The sequence below is a fragment of the Pelophylax lessonae genome (assembly GCF_965119305.1).
Source record: "Pelophylax lessonae genome assembly, chromosome: 1".
NCBI classification, from domain to species: domain Eukaryota; kingdom Metazoa; phylum Chordata; class Amphibia; order Anura; family Ranidae; genus Pelophylax; species Pelophylax lessonae.
This window is the reverse complement of record NC_138768.1, coordinates 732,197,107-732,214,950: the sequence shown is the minus strand read 5'-3', so window position 1 is coordinate 732,214,950 and position 17,844 is coordinate 732,197,107. Positions and strand designations below refer to the sequence as shown.

The following is a 17,844-nucleotide window of genomic DNA, read 5'->3' as shown; positions in this document are numbered from 1 at the left end:
CATGGGATCTAACCCAAAATCCATACCAGACCCTTATCCCAGCATGCCGCCTGGCAGGTCAGGAAAAGGGAGGATAGGGCATACTGGTTTGGTGACATCACATGGGGGCAGTGCCACCAAGTGATGTCACCAGGTGGCCCTGCCCCTTACCTATTTAAGAACTGTCAAATAGCAGAGCAGGCAGTCAGCGGTCAGCCTTTATCATGGACAGAGTTTTTTCTCTTTTTTGGGTGCGATGGGCATTGTGTTTTAAGATGGATCTACATCAGGGAACATTGTTTTTTTTATTTGTAATAAAGGAATTGTCAAAAACTGTGTGTGTGTGTTTTTATTTATTATTTTTTTTATGGTGAATGAGTAGGGGTATAACTCCATACTCATCCACGTAGGGAAGGCCAGTATCTGGGTGCTCCCTTGTTAAAGGGGGCTTCCAGATTCTGATAAGCCCCTGTCTCCCAATGATGCTCTTGCTTTGTCAAGCTATAACTGATGGAGACTACATATAGCTATTTCAACAAACATTACATTGGCATGCTTCATCATTGTCACTGTGTCATTGGGAAATGCCACACAGTCGATGCGGGAGTGCATTCATAAACAGGAAGAGACTAAAAGAGGTTAGCAGCACTGAGTAATAGCAAAAGAATAGGGCTCCATTTACATATTGGCGTCTTGGATCACGGGCAGAATTGCAAATGCAAATTGCAGGACTAATCGCACTCCCGTGCGATTAGTTATACTTGCAATGGCACCCCAAGCGTAGCATGATTTTGCCGCAATTTTCGCAGATGAATCGTGGTAAAATCACGCAAACAGAATCACGGGATGCCTGTCACCAAAAAGAAGTTCTTGTACTTTTTTTGGGCGACAGGCATTTGGCGATTCTGGTTGTGCGATTTTACCATGATTCGTCGAGCGACAATCATGGCAAAATCACGCTGCGTTTGGGGTGCTATAGCAAGTCATGGCACGTCCCGCGATTTGCAATGATTTGGGATCGCGGGGAGAATCGTGGCATTCAGCCCGTAATCTGAGATGCCAATACGTGAACGGAGTCTAAACAAAAAAGGTAAAAAAAAAAATGCATTTTATTAGAATGGCAGTTGTTTTTTAAAAACATGCAACATGTTAGTAAATTACATTTTATTTATTTAGGGATATATCAACTATAAGGTTCTAGATACAATTTAATTTCTTGACTAGTTGGAATATATTGTTTAGAAGCTGAATAATACAACCGGCTAAATAATACGTTTTATTAGAATCAGTTTAACACTTATAGGTCAGGGACATTTAGGGGTGCTGATCTAGTAAGACATGTTTTTAGTTGCAAAAGCTCTGCACAGTACTGTAGGGTTAGATGAATAAAAGTTGACATACCATGAAGGACCAGTGTCTCTTCACCAGAATTACTTATGCTTTACTTTGAGATGCTTCTAAGATCATTCAAAATCCATTGACAGGTGCAGTTGACCTGCTTCCAATGGTTTTGAATTCCTATGGTTATGCAAACCCCATTTTGTGTAAAAAAAGAAAAAAAGCCTGTCAACACAAGCCCTAAGCAAGAAAATCGTGTGTTAAGTGAGCATACTTATTTGTCAAAAAATTACCCTAGACATTCCTAGACAGATACAGATAGGTGTTATTGATAAACATTCCCCTATATAAATCCACATGTATTCTCTTACGTAATGCCAGAATGATGACAAGCACATTTGTATGTTAAATGGTTGCAATAAAGTGGTCACAAGGTGAGTGTATTGCTGTTGCCAAAGTAAACATGTAAATTTGAAGGCCCTTGTTACTGTGAAATGTGCAGTAAAATATGCAGAGGGTATTGACAACCATCTAGCCTAACTTAATTCAAATTCTGCACCTGATGGATTAGAACATTGCATGTTAATCCCCTTTTATTTAGACTCTACAGCTAGTGTTGTATGGATTAAGGGATTTATAGTCTAACAATGTTATGCACATGTTCAGGTTTCTACACAATGTCGTATAAAATGTATTGTGCTGTTTATATAAGAACAGATCCAGGATTGACTCTTGCCCCATGTGAGCATGTAAAATGAAAATTAATCCACCATAGTTGGGATTTAAACACTGCCGAGTTATTAATAATTATTCATGACAACCTTTAAGCAAAGCAAGCACATTGCATACAAGCCAAAACCATTCTGTTCTGAGATTATTAAATACTTTATTGTTTTGCTTTTCATCAAGAACTATCATGTAAGTAAAATACAGACAGAGCACCACGATCACCTAAACAGGAGGTATGTTGGTCAATTTGAAATGCACAGTGAATAAAAATTGCTCCATTTTGGTCTGTTAAAAATACAAATGAAAGTGTTATGCTGTGGTTATTCAACACGTGCAAAAAATACATGTTGATCTTGCCAGAAATTGTATGAGCTTGTAACGTCCTGTGCACCTAGCCTCTGCCACTCTGCTCCACTCAAACATCAAGCACTGGTATAAGCCCTGGACACTTCACCTATGTGGGCTACAGAATACTTCCATCCTTTGTTGGAGTTGAGAAGAGGGAGAGGTGCTCAGTAGTGCAAATCATGAGTGAGCAGCCTAGGGTGACAATGCTCTCCCCCAGTATAGTAAGTGAGCATAGTAACCCTAGAACAAGAAGTGTGTTACTGGCAGGATCACCAGTTTAAATAAAGGAAGAAAGGCTAAAAAAAAAAAAAAAGAAAATACAAACATCAAATCTAAACTGCAGTATATTATATATATTGTTCTTTAGTTTAAATATACTTTAAATGCAAAGTCCAAACAATTGTAGCCCGTGGAAATCACCACAAATCATCAGCTATACACAACTGCTTGTAAAGGGATAAAGCAACCCATAAAATTATAAAGCACTGTTGTGTTCTGCAGTGGGGAGCTTTCTCGGCTGGCACAACAAAATTATTACTTTAGCCATAGCAACTTGAAATAATCGCATGTAAAAAATCTGACAGGTTGGTTGTACCTAAGTGTTGTAAGCTGCTGTACACTTCCTATTATCAGGTAGTAGTAGCTCAAATATAGTTAGATTGGCGTAGCCCTGTCAACAAAAACTAAACCTAAATTTACTGGGAAAAAAACATCCTAAACTTGCTATGGGTGGTTGCCAGCTATTGCCTTTTAAAATTGTGAACTTTAACTTTAATGCAATGTGTGAAATAAAACCTAAAAATAATAAAAACCTTGCTGGTGCTATTTACATACAATTAGTGATCTGCTATTGGTGCTATTTGCATACAATTAGTAATCTGCTGTTGCCAGCTATTACCTTGTATAACTGAAATTCCAACATTAACAATAAATGTATATTACCTTTAAATGGCAATATATATATATATATATATATATATATATATATATATATATATATTTATAAAGTATATATATGCATTAGTGCAGTATTTATACACCAACTACAAATCCACTTCCACTAGTCCTTAGGATAAAGTGCTTGTGCTGTGTAAAACTTCTCCAATAAAAAAACAGTCCAAATAAAGTGCTTCCATTATAAGTGCTCTTCCACCATGCCAAAAATTCCTCTCCAGCTCTCTCTCGTGAAAAGCCACTCATCAGATCCTTATATAAACAGGTCCACAGCACTTTATTAACCCCTTTTAATTTCTTCCAGTTTTGCTCCATATGGTACCTTCTCCAACTCTTCCCCACTCCATCTCCAGATACATGCAATGGAATTACCAGGATAGTGCAGAGCCACCCTGACATCACATTCGGTTTTTTCATTTCTGGCCACTGGAGCACACAGCCACTTTGCCTTTGACCTAGAGGTGCTATTGATTCTCAATGCTAACCAAATTTGTCAGTAAGTGCATTTTAATGTGTGGGAATTTTTTTAAGCAAAACATACTACACTGTTGCAGTCTCTATCCTGGTAATTCCTTTGAATGTATCTGGAAGGCAATTATTTACAGTTAACTTTAAAGGAATGACCTGTAAAGGCTTTTAAAGTGTCGCCTATGGCAAATTTTGTATGCTGAAGTTTGTCACCAGGCACACACATTTTTAAGGCTTGACATGTTGTGTATCTGTTTACCCAATACAATCTCATCTTTTATATTTTACTAAAATGGATACTATATCACGTGTTTACACAAAAATTAAGTTTAGAATAATTTGTACTTTTAAAAAAAATGCTTTGTGAACCATAACGCTAATATTGTGAGACATAACACAATTAAACTTCCACCATTGTCTTCTACAGGGTCCCTTCTTTCAGAAAACATAATGTTTGGGGGATTTAACTAATCTTCATGCCTAAAATTTGCATTTTAACAGATGTATAAAAAAAAAAAAAAATACAATTAAAAAAAAGGCTCTGGCAGTAAAAAGGCAAGGTCTAGTCTAGAGTGAAATTACTCTTCTTTTTACACCACTTTGTTAATCACTGATCCATAGCAAGTATGCAAGTTCCAAGTCCCAAATTAGCTGGCTCCATATTAACAGAGTTGCCAACCACCCAACTTTTTTTTACAGACAAAACAAAAAAATACACTGAGAAAAGCACTTTTTTTTTTCATCATTTATAACAGGAAATATGCTAGAAAGTAAAAATAACCCAATCAATTTTAAGCAGAGTAAATAATATGTAAAATATAACAAAGAATTTAAGTAAACAGCCTCACTTTAAAATGAAAAGATCAAGCAGTAAGTCCAAGTTCACAACTATGCGGTTGTGGTTGATGCGTTTTTCAGGAATGTTTTGCATTTTTAAAACCGCACCCATGTTCCCCGCTGACAGCTGGATGTGAAAAAAGAACTGCTGGCAAAAAAAAATTGTTTAAGAAATCACGCCGCTCGCATAACCGCCTGACCAAGAGAAAAAAAGAAGCTCTGCACTTGTGGAAGGGTAACTGCCGACTGCCCACTCCTCCATCTGACAGCTCTTAAATAGGTAAGGGGTGGGTCCATCCGGTGATGTCAACTGGTGGTCCCACCCCTTGTGACATCACTGCTCGGTGCATGCAGTCCACACAACCTTCAAACCAACATGGGGCCGGTCATGTGCAGGGAGAACAAAAGCTGCTGTACACACAACCTGAGCCTGGGGGAGATTCCCCTTCAGATACAGAGGACACAATCGATCCAGCGATCCATCCAGCTCCCTTGCCTGCAGACAGAGATAAGAGATTTGATAACTCTCCTGCACACTCACATGCCAAACCCCCCCTGTGAAGTGGCAACATGATGCTGAGATCTGTAGTCCCACAGCTGAAAATCTTCATGTACAGACCCTGGCAGCATTTCCAACATCAGACAACTCAGCCTCTGAACACTCACTTAAGGCCATGCTGCTCTCCCTTCAAGCAGACCTGCAAAGGGAACTTCATACCTCTAATAACCATCTGCATTACCATTTGCATTTTCTGGAGAAGCGCACTGAACATATCGAGCAACGCTTATCAGCAGCCACTACAGCCCACAACACAGTAGGGGACATTCAAGATGAGCAAACAGAGGCTATAGAAAGTCACAGACCTGAAGGACCACTCCAGACGAATAACATCAGAGTCAGGGGGGTACCAGAATCTGTCTCCCCGCTGAGATAGTGCCATATCTACACCAATTATTCTGCAAGCTTCTAACCTCATTTACGCCACAAGATATGAGGACAGACCAATCCGAAAGGGACCACATTTACCATCCTCCCTTCCCAGGGATTTCCTGGCCCGTGTCCACTTTTTTCATATTAATGAGCAGATCATGCAGGCTGCTAGATCTACATGATTTTTACCTGAACCCTATTTAAAACTAACACTTTACAATGACATTTTTGCAGCCACCTTGCAAGCTCACAAGCATTTCTCACCAGACACATAAATTCATGCAGAGCATAAAATCCCCAGTGGGGGTTCTCTGTGAAGTCGCTGGTCACGACAAATCTCCATTCAGACCCCCCCAAAGACGGAATCAAATAGCTGCATAACTTGGGTTTAATCTCCCGTCCTCTAAAATTACTAACCATTGGGACATGGGAGATCCGTCTTAAATTCTTAGTGGTTCACTTCAGAGGAAGTTCTTTACAGGATATAATGTACAGAAAGCCTGAGGGAAGGGGATTAGGACTTTTGAAACAGGCATGTGGGCAGAAAAGGAGAGAGTTGTTTTGGAAAAGAAAGGAGCAACATGTGTGCTGGAAGCTGGAGGACTTTTGAAGAACTTATTGGACTTATTGTACATGCTCATTTGTTAAGAAGATAGTCAGCTTGTGCATGTTGTAGGCATATTTTGTTTTATTTTGCAAGCTATGGTTTGTGTTTTGTACAGTTGTATATTCAGCTTTTTTGTTTAGTAAAAGTGTTAATACACTACAGAGGTCTTAGCTTCCTTGGCTTTTACCATAAGAACCTTTAATAGACACCATGCAAAACACTAGCCACCGATGATCAGTAGGAAGAAATTCCCAGGATCAGGGATTAGTGGGAGGAATAAATGCCTGAAATTGGTGCTAAGTGGGTGAAATAAATGCCCGGTATCAGTTGTCAGTGGGAGGAATAAATGCCTGCCTTTGGTGGTCATAAGAAGAAATAAATGCCCTGTTGTCAATGGTCAGTGGGAGGAACAAATGCCTACTGGCAAAGATCAGTGGTGTGTGCGTGGTGGAGTAAGTGGGGATAAAAGGAGACATTGATGTTTCTTTTTGGTTAGGGAGGAATATATTTGAATGAAAGTTTTATGGAGCTCATCTTTAATTTTCCTTTTACAATGTAAAAGCATTCTGCTACCAAGACCAATACAAAACATGTATACATTTATATACAGTAAAATATAAAACTATAAAATACAGAATTATTACAGCATTTATTCCTTTTTAATGAGGCTGTGTTACGTGCTTGCTAAAAAAAGAGCAGTGATGTCCATCAGCTTCTCTTTAGACCAAGACAAAGAACTTTCAGCTGTCAGAGAAATTGTTTCACCAATTTCACAGTACATTTCACTCTATATGTCATGCATTTTTCTCATGAATCATTGCATAAAACTTTCATTATTGCTACTGTGAATCATAATATGTAATCACAAACAAGCAGTGACCACATTGACAGCAAAATCCTGCATTGTTAAATGTAAATTGCTGTAAAAAATTGAATGCTGTGTCATTATAAAATGCAAATAAAATGGACTATGGTCACATGCTTCGGTACCTTGGGCTTGTAATAAACATTTTTTTCACTTACACTTGTCTGTTTGACCCAACCTCTGCTTGTTACTGACCACACTGTCCTGATTGACCTTGTATACCAATTATTCACCTGTGTACCCCTCATTTTGTGCTTTCCTTGGCTTTAGTAACACAACTCTCATTTTAACTAGTCCAAAGGAGAGATCACCATTGCCTGTTCCCAAGAATGCTTCTGTAAATGTCTTTTGGGCACCGACCTTCTTACCTATTTGACCCCCACATACCACCCTGCTATGCAGACCTTGTTAACATATTCATTGACATTTCCTCAAGGGGATGAGTTTCCCTTTTTATTGAACTAGGAAGCCAAGAAAACCTACATTATAGCTTTATTTGTAAATTCACTATCCCTATGGTAGCAGGATTCTATTTTGTAGAAAAAAATATTTTTGTCCTTGCATCGATTATACAGGTCTAAGCAAGATTTTTATTCCAAATATATCTGCTGCCATTTCATCCTGACCTACCTTGATGACACTGTAAAATACCCCTCCTCTCTTTATGTTCCTGTTATTCTCTCCAGACTTAGAAAGTATTTTCTATTAGAGATGAGCTGAACTACCCTGGGTTTGATTCAAGGTTTGGTGAACTTCAAAGAAGTTCAGATGACAAAAATGAACCATATTGGTATCAATCTGAGTTGAATCTGTCAAATTAAAAATGCCTATTTTCTGGCCTAATAGGCAAGGGGGTGTGAAAAAAATGGGGGTGGGAGTGGTCACAGCTTCTATATTTAAAAAAATAAAAAAACAGACTCTTTCAAGGGTTCTGCCAAGCATTTTGGATGGGTCTGTTGTTTTGCCAGAAGTTTAAACTGTATCATTTTTTTCCTTGTAAATGTCAATGTAAATGCTACAATAGAAGAATTAAAAAATGCCCCCTCCCCCCAAAAAAAAAAGTATTTCAGATCACGTCAGCCAGGTATTGATTTTAAAAGGGTATGGATTTTAAAAGGGTACCCCATTCAAAAAGAAAAAGAAAAGCACACCCCCAGGAAACATCAGGTCCTTTAGATCTCATATATATTTTAAGGGGGACAGCACAAAAAAACAATGTGCAAGGTCCTCCTTTAAAATATACCAGACATTTAATCTGAACATGCAGCCTGGCTAGCCAGGAAAGGAGTGGATGGGGGGGGTGGGGTCAAACAAACAGTCTACCTCCTGAATCATACCATGTCACATGCACTCAACATGTTGGAATCTGCAGGGGAATCCCTTATCTTCATGTTAATGAGGGCAAATGCCTCTTCCTCACAACCCTGGCTTGGTGGTTGTGAAGAAGTGCAGGTGGAGGAATTATTGGAATCTGAAAACCCCTTTTAACAATCGGGACACCCAAATACCAACCAATCATACACAGTGCCCCTACTCATTATAGGTTACAGCTGTAACCTATAAATAAAAATACCCAAATGCTTGACAAGTTCATTATTTGAAAAATCAAAATCCCCCCAAAAAGTCTCTCATTGTAAATTGATCATTAATCACATCACCCATCGATGGAGATCCATGTCAATCATTACGCCCAATCACCACTGACTCAAGGATGCATTTTTTTCAGTGCCTGTCTCAACCCACCTAGATCCTTGCCTGACATTTATCCTAGAACTTCATGCATCTGAAGTCAGAATTGGTGCTGTACTCTCTCAATGCTCACCTTCCACTAACCTGGATCATTCTTTTTCTCAATTATCCTGCAAGTTCTTTAACTCCAAGGCCAATCACATTACTTGTTTTAATTTCACTAACGTATTGCCCATAATCAAGGAATGTCACAGCACACTCCTTCTCCCATAGCTTTGAGTCACGCTCCAAATAAATTACCAAAGTGTACAATTTTATCCTGTCCAGGAAAATATCGGCTACCCTCCATCAAGATCTTTCTTTGTCCACAACTGATACAGCAACCGATACAGCAAAAAAACTCTGATTGATACAGCCAGTATTTCTTTATTAACTACCCCTATTGTTGCTGCTGGGTGGATCTATTGTTGCTGTAGGAGGATCCAATACTGTTAACAAAGGAATCTGTTGTTGCCAGATATATCTGCTATTGCTCTGTGTTCTGTTGTTGCTGAGAGGGATCTATTGTTGCAGGGTGGTCTACTGTTAATGAAGGGATCTTTTGTTTCTGGTTGGTCTATTGTTGGCGTAGGGATTTCTTATTTATTGGGGGATCTATTGGTGCTGGGTGGTTTATTGTTGCTGCAGGGATCTGTTGTTGCTTGGTTGTCTATTGTTGCTGGAGAGGGGTACACTATTTTTACTAGGTTGTATATTATTGCTAGAGAAATATATTGTTGCTCTAGGGGTCCCATATTGTTGCTGCTTGGGGAGACTAAAGGCCAAAAAATATTTCCTGCATGTTGTACATTTAAAATGTTTGTTACCCTAACACTTCATATTCCTGATACGTGCCTGCTGCACCATGTGCTTGTATGAGAAATTATCCTGTTGGCCATTATACATGCCAATGTTGAAGCAGTCCTTCTTGACAAGGTAAAAACTTAGGTACTTAGTTGAGTGTAAAATTTAAGCATCTGAGTAAACCTTGGGTTGATCAATACCTCCCTGCTGACTTTGATAATACAATACTTTCTCCCTGAATTGCCTCAACTCAGTCTCCAACAACCTCTACGTACAAGCTTATAAATCCCCCTGTGTTTATCAGTATTTGTCCCACTATCCCTGATACCTGTGGACATTGCCATAGAGACAAGGGGACTATTATCAATATATGGTGGGAATATCCTCCTATTAAACATTTTTGGCCAAGGATCATTGATTTATACTACAAGTTAACAGAGACCTGTTAAGCTAATAAATCAGGTACATTTTAGGTATTTCCTTTTGACAGCAACAGCTGTAATTCCTCAACATTGGAAGTCTGCTTTGATGCCTTCAATGGCAGAATAGGTGGTGAAACTAAATGCCATTTATAATCTTTAACATTTGGTGTCAAGGGAAATCGATAAAAATGTTTTAAGTACATGGACTCCATGGCTCTCTCCCCCCCCCCCTCCAGAGTTCAGGACCTGGATTGATGGATGATAAAAAATAATAATATGGTTCCACGATGGAGACATTTTGTATACATGTTTTGTTTGTTCCTATTTTCTTTCTTTTTTTTAATTTAAGTTGTTTATGTTGATAAATATAATTTTTGTTTAGGTTTAGAACATTATTATTTTTTCTTTTTCTGGAACTACCTATGCAAAATCTTGAGGGTATATGAGATAGTTTATTTTCCTTTCTAGGAGTAGATATATTTATTTGATTAAGTATAAGGAATAGTATTCCTAAATATAGTTTAAACCATAAATTTAAAGTAGAATGGCATAATAATAACTCTATAAATTGCTTATGCTCATCATTTCATTTGTTTCTGAAGAATATATGATTTATCTATTTTTTTTTTTTTTTGGTATTTAATAATTTCTTTATTTTTCCTTTTTTTGTAATATTTAAAAGTTAACAAAATAAGATTAAACACAAAATAAGATTATATTAGCCTTACAGACTGTGACTTTAACCTCAACACTATTTGCAAGATGAACAGCAGACACCTGATCTGACGTTTTACTCAGTAAATATAAAAATATGCATAATTATGGATAATTTATTGTTTGTGTTGTAATTTCTTTATTTTTGTGCATTAAAATCATTAATTATAATTTGGTGATATTTTTCTACATCACCTACAAAAAAAAAAAAAATTGATAATGATTTTACTTGATAACCAACCGCTGTAAATTAACTTGTGTTTGTTTACATACGCCTACCTCCAGTCCGATCTGGTCCACTAAAAAAAAAAAAACGAAGAGGATCTGTCGTCCTCCATCTTAGTGGATTAGTTCAATTGGCAGTTGGGTGTAAACAGACTCCAAAGTCCACAGCCGCCCATAGAGCCGAACATACTCTGTCTGTGTCTGCTCTGCATAAACTGACAGATCCCCTGCTGAGTATTATTCACAGTTTTAAATGGATTTTGGCAATATAATCGATAGTTAAACAGATTAAATATAACATGGCCTACATTGCTTTAAAGTTATTCCATGAAGCAAGTATTCACAACCTCTAGCACGCTTGCCCATACTGGCATGCAATGTCTGTTTAAATGGCACCTAAAGCACTGCTGTCATATGCAGTAATTGACTGCACACAAGGCTGTCAATTACAATGCCTGGCTGGCCTACCAACCTACCTGATGTAACTAAGATCATAGACAGCATTCATAGACAGCATTAGCCTATTGGCAACTGATGGTGGTATATAATATAAGCCTGTCTGCCCACCTGCTGACACTTTTCCTTCTCTATTTGGAGCTACTGCAGCAGATGTGTGAAACCCCTGCATTTCTTAAAGGTTTTGGGGCTGTTATGCTGATTTCCTTCAACCAGTGATTGAAGGAAAGAAAATTGCCTAATGTATGGCCAACCTAAGTCATCTCTAAATTATTTATTACTCACTAGTGAAAGCTCCACAGCATTCCATGTCCATTGAATATTATCCCTAATTGTTTCAAAATTCATTAACTGCTAAGGAAAAACGGTCCCAGGTTCTTAGACTGGGAGTCTTTAAAGTGGAATTCCAGGAATTGTTTTCTGTAAATAACATAATTAAAATAAGTAAATTCTAATACACATTTGCTATTGTTTACTGTAGAAATGGCAGTTTGATTAATTTTTGATATTATACACAGTGTTCTGCTAAAGGGGGAGAAGAGGCAGGTACATTACAGTATCTCCCCTCATGCATTTTCTGAATGCCTTATATTCTGTGAACAGTTTTAAAGAGGTTAAAGGTAAGAAACAGCGCTTTGATTTAGCGTACTCTTCATTAAAGGTACGTTATTTTAATTGGAAAGCCTCTGTTTATCTCATGAGTTGTTAATTTGTCACCGCCTTATATAGCTAATTGTCCTACTTTTCTTGATAGACACTTAATAATAGATGGTAAAGTAGACCTAAACCAATACACTAAAACCTCATATACATTTCAAACCTTTAGATTTCAATAAAATCACTCCTCCTAATTCTTCCATGAGTATCTATATTCATACACTTTCTGTTATGGGATGACAACTGCCCCCAGTTGTGCTCCTGCAGTGTCAATTTTGACCTTTGACAATGAGTACAAACAGCCATGCTGACACACACAGGGATGCACTGCCAGAGAAGTTATGTGCAGTAGACATGTGGGTCCATGCACATAGACAACAACTGACAAAAAAGGCTGGATGAAATCAGTAGTATTGAGGAGCATAAAATATTAAAAACAAAAGTTTAAAGGAGAAAAAAAATTCCAATTGTTTGATAAACAATACTTTAACAAATTATCTTCCAGTTAAAGCGTAGATCTCCTTTAAGGCTACACAGAAGCTAACTATTTTTAGGAGTAAAACCTTTGTCATAATCTTTGTGAATTGAATTCCAAATACAAAATGTTAAAAGGTCAATAACATCCAGGCAGTAATTGCAGTGGATCTATGTGATAAAGACTTTAGTGAGTTGTTAAAAAAAAAAATAGAATTGAAAAATAAATTAGCAAATGCGTAGGAATGAAAATTCCATGCGTGTTCAACTTTTGTGAATTGGGTCTATTGTCTGTTAAACTAAAAATATTTTCACCTTTTAGGTCAACTTCATTATATCAAGTGAAAATGATAATAGCTCCCATAAGTGAGTCCTAAGAGATGTCAATACAAATTCAAAATACAATAACTATAGCGTATTAATCCACACACAAGGTAAACAGAGATAAGGGAGCGGCAGTGAGGAACACAGAGGTATTATATAGGGACTACGTTTTCATAAAATATTATCATTATCTGCAAATGAGAGGGCTGGTTTAGACTTTGCTAAAGAGATAAAAATTGTAACAATTCCAAAACAAACAGAAAAATATCAGTTGTAAATCTTTTCATGCAAAACTTTAAAACAGGGAAGATAATAATGACTCTGTTGCACAGATGACAGTGCTTACTCCAGAGGTAGCAATATAAAGTTAGACTTAGACAGTAGCTTGATTTCACAAGGTTATTGGACTCTTACGTAGCCAAGTAATATAAAACAATGCAAATGTTTTTAACATTTGTGAGAATCGTCTAATTAAATTCCATGACTGGAACACAAAAACAATAAAAATAACGTTTTGTTAAACATATTGAATACAATATACCTTCAAATAAATGTAAACATGGATGTGTCTGTTTTGTTTTCATAAGATCTGTTTTTTCATGATAACATTCCCATCAGATTAATTTATGCCCAAAAAGCAGCCTTTCTTAAAACAGAAGGCAAACAAAATTCACCAGTGCATCTCCATACTACAATATGCAGTAAATGAAAATGTATAGTAAAACAGGTACACACATGAATAATTCCCAAAGTGTGTCAGAAATATAAGACAATAAAGCATCAGAATGATTTCTGCATCTAATCCTACAGAGTTTTTCTAGTGTACTGCTAAAACAATGCGATCCAAAAACGTTCAATGTTTAGTAGCGATAATGCTGATCAAAAATGAATAATCTCTTTTGAAACAAAATATTATGGAATTCATTTATACACCATAAGGGCACAGTTTTACAATTGGCAGTTCTAATTTAAACTACTACTGTGTGTATGGAAAATGTAATATCTGTTATTAAACAGATATGCTCCTACCTCAGTACATTGGTGATAGCTCAGATCTCCCCCCAATGTACTTTATCTTCAAGTTATGCTTCAGCCACCACCCTGAAGAAAACAAAAAAGAAACTATGTCAAAAGCAATAAACATGGTAAGCACAATAATAACTGTAATGCAAGTCCCTTAAAATGTATAACAAAAAATATTTTTCCAGTTTTGTATTGCATAGGGGAAATATGAAATTATTCAGCTGTCTGTGTCCAATCAGGGAGAATTTCCTTAATTTCCTACCTCAGGGACACAGTAGGAACTAAAAGAATATTGCTTCAAAACAAAGGAATATCCCTGTTCACTCTAACACTGATGCTTTTGGTTCAAATGGTACATAGATGACGTGTTCCTTATTTGGCAGGGCAGCTCTGAAGGTCTCAATAGGTTTATGGAACGGTTGAATTCCAATAATCTGAACATTGTTCTATCTTGGAATACCAATCCGGAAAAGATTGTCTTTTTGGATTTAGAGATTTTCAGAGAGGAGAATGCTATCAAGACACGCAGCTACTTCAAACCTACCGATAGGAATGGTTACATTCCATTGAGTAGTTGTCACCACAAAGCTTGGCTTTGTAATATCCCCAGGGGGCAGTTCGTCCGTTTGAGGAGGAACTGTTCCTCTGAAGTGGATTTTTTATCACAATCCGCACAGTTATCTAAAAAGTTTGTGCAGAAAGGTTGCAACCAAGCTGATCTTGAGAAAGAAATTACTCGAGTGGCAGATATGGACAGGGGTGCCCTTGTCTCTGGTCCACCTAAGAATAAAGCAAATGCTCAGGATTTCAGGATGGTTTTGGATTACAACATACAATTCAAACAATTTGAAAAGATAGTGGCCAAGCATTGGGACATTTTGTTAAAGGATCGTGATTTAGGTCCAGTTTTACCTTCTCGTCCCCATTTCATTTACAGAAAGGCCAGAACCTTGAGAGATGTACTGGCTCCTGGAGTGGTGGACCCGCCAGTGGTTAAAGAAAATAAACTTTTTACTTTTTTATCAGGCTTCTATGCTTGTGGGCGATGCCGAGCTTGCAGGCATTCCAAGTGCAATTTAAAGAAGCGGAAGGAATTTTCAGCATCTGCCACAAATAAGGTCTATCCAATACGGGAATTGATCACATGCCAGACCCAGGGAGTTGTCTACATGCTGGAGTGTGATTGTGGCCTCCAGTATGTCGGCAGAACTTCCAGGGCATTGCAGGTTCGCATTGGCGAACATGTGAGTAACATCAAGAAAGGCCTGAAAACCCATAGTGTGTCCAAACATTTCAGGATGGTGCACAATCGTGACCCCAGAGGCTTGCGGTTTTGGGGCATAGAGAGGGTGAATAGGCACTGGAGGGGAGGACATTTTGTTAGGTTCCTGAGTCAAAGGGAATCTTACTGGATATTTGAAACTAAAGTTTCTCATCCGTCAGGGTTAAATGTTGAATTTGACCTTAATTGTTTTATTTTGGATAGGTGATTGACTTTTTATATCTTTGTTTCTGATTTTATATGAACTTTTTAATACATATATATTTTTTTATGTGTTTTTATGTGTTTTTAACAGTGTGGGTATTTTCACATTATATGTATGTGCCTTCATTTTTAAAGATATATACATGTGTTATTTATTACAGCAGCGGTTGATGTCAGGTCTTTTTACTGTCTGGGATATGGAAAAAAGTTTTTTACAAATTGACCATGAGACATTAGTATTTACAAGAGACCTTGTGGGTTCTTTTACTTGAAGGATGTAATACTTGACATTGACCACTAGATGTCCTCAGTGTTTTGTCAAGTACGTCCTCAAGATCATGTGAGCAGCGTCAGGTTATATAATCATGTTGGTGACTGATAGGCTCCACCCCCGCTGACGAAGTCCCGGTGGACGTAACGTACGTACGGGAGGTTGAGCCGCATCCGTCTGACGTCACCCGCTGCTGCTGCTGTTCCGACTTCCGAGCGTGTGTGGCTGGCTGCCGGCATGCACAGCCCACGACGCTGAAGTCTTATCGATGTGCACCTGTACTGATGTGCCTGTGTTTATCGTTTACCATGTAAGTGCATATTATATTTATTAAAGGAAGTTTAGTACTGGCAGTCTGCACTTAGAGGTTTTCTTCTTTTATTTATACCTCGGAATGTCTGCATTTGGGGAATCCGATCTGTGAGTCCTATCTGGTCCTTAGTTATCAAGGAGTGTATACGAATGTACCTGAAGCCTGCTTATTGATGTGGATTGACACTGCGATTTTTGACCTCTGGTAACACAGTGGTCGAATCATGAGGTGAGGGCATCAGTGTGCTTTATGGTGGAGGGAGATCACTGTGTGGAATCGTTGTCTCCTATATCCTCTTTCAACACAGATTGGAACTAAGGAACTGTCTCTTTCATCTTTTTGGGACTCTTTATTTCTTATGCCATTATTTACAGGATTTGCGCTGCATCATTTTGTCTGTTATATCTCTCTGGGATTTTTTGCTGTGTGTCCTGGGTCGGTGTTCAGCTGGCATCTCCATCTAGTTTAGCTACACTTACCTGTCTGCGCTGATTGTTTTTTCATTTACTGATTTATTGCCCATACATTGCTTATTCTCTCAGCAGCAATCAGGATGGATATTTTTAGTTTTGTGGAAAAAAGGGTGGTTAAGCTGGAGGAAGTATTTTCCCATAGTGCAACCATTAATGCCACGGATGATTTATCTTTGTCCTTTAGAAAGTTGGGACATCTTTTTGACAAAAAGATCAAATTATGGTGGGATATTGCATTTTTTGAAAAGTATATCTCCACTGACTTAGTACCCCGGCGTCTAAGATGGGAAGTTCCCCCTAATGATGGTTTAAATGATGAGGAGTCACTAACCGAATGGAGGGATTTCTTTAACCAGAAGGGCCTTGAACTTCTTTCCTTTCTAATTAGAAGAAAGAGGAGGAAGATGATCTCCATAGAGGAGCAAATTAAGGCCATTCAGGTTAAATTAGAACCATCAAAAGAAGCTGCTGAATTTATCAGGTTATCTGGGGAACTTAAAGTCAAAATGGTTAAATGGGATAAGGAGGCATCAGATAAAAAGAGAGGAAAATTTATCAGGGACTCAGGTGACTTTGAAAGGGGTGAGGTGTTTAAGTGGCAATCTAGCCCCCAGGTGGCCACCAACTCATCAGATCAGGCTAATGTAGTCCCTGTACCGGTCCCTTCTTATCAAGCCCCTAGGAGACCCAATGCACCTCCAGTGGAAAGGGTTTATCATCCTCAAGTACCACGGGGGAAGAGAGGAGGGAGACCACGTGGGGGCAGAAATAGAGGGAGAGGTGGTAGGCCTCATCCACCCCCTCCACCTATTCAGTCTAGCAATGGAGGAGGGAGATATCAGGAATACCCTCCCCCTCCTGCTAATGGTAACTATTATCAAGAAACATCAAATAGGAATTCTTATGATTATGCCCCGTTTGAGGATTACGGATCCAATTATAATCAGAACAATAGAAATATACCACCTTATCTGAGAAAACCGGTTCCTGTCCAGAATAGATTTAGCGCACTTGAGGATGTAGAGGAAACCGATGATTCCCATTTTTTAGGGACTCCCGGCCCACGGAGGGAGGGGCCGCTTCAACATACTCCCAGAGGAAAAAGAGGACTAGAGGGAGGAGATCAGGAAGACGTGTCCAGCAGAAAAAGATCCCGCTAGGTGCTGGGATCTTTAACATTAGTGGTTCGGAATTATCGAGGGAAGAACTTAAAGTCCTTGACAAAGGACTTAAGTTCGCCCCTGTCAAGAATCTTGACAAATTCCACACTTTTATTAATGTTCAGAAGTTCGTCAGGACTCTAAACATTAAGAAATATTTCCTGAGCAAACCAGGCGAAAGGTCTGCAATACAACAAAGGGGGAATCATTCCAACCTCTCCAATAAATCCATCTTTAATCCACCTGTGAAAGATAATA

The 17,844-nt window shown here is 38.2% G+C and overlaps 1 protein-coding gene across 3 annotated transcripts in view; it reads right to left on the bottom strand.

The window, feature by feature from the left end:
* SGCZ (sarcoglycan zeta) overlaps positions 1 to 17,844 on the bottom strand; it is a 1,591,429-nt gene that overhangs the window by 978,294 nt on the left and 595,291 nt on the right. For all 3 annotated transcript variants that reach the window (XM_082244044.1, XM_082244043.1, XM_082244045.1), the window contains exon 4: positions 13,890 to 13,961. The gene's annotated coding sequence lies outside the window, so the exon portion shown is untranslated. The remainder of the gene's footprint in view (positions 1 to 13,889; positions 13,962 to 17,844) is intronic.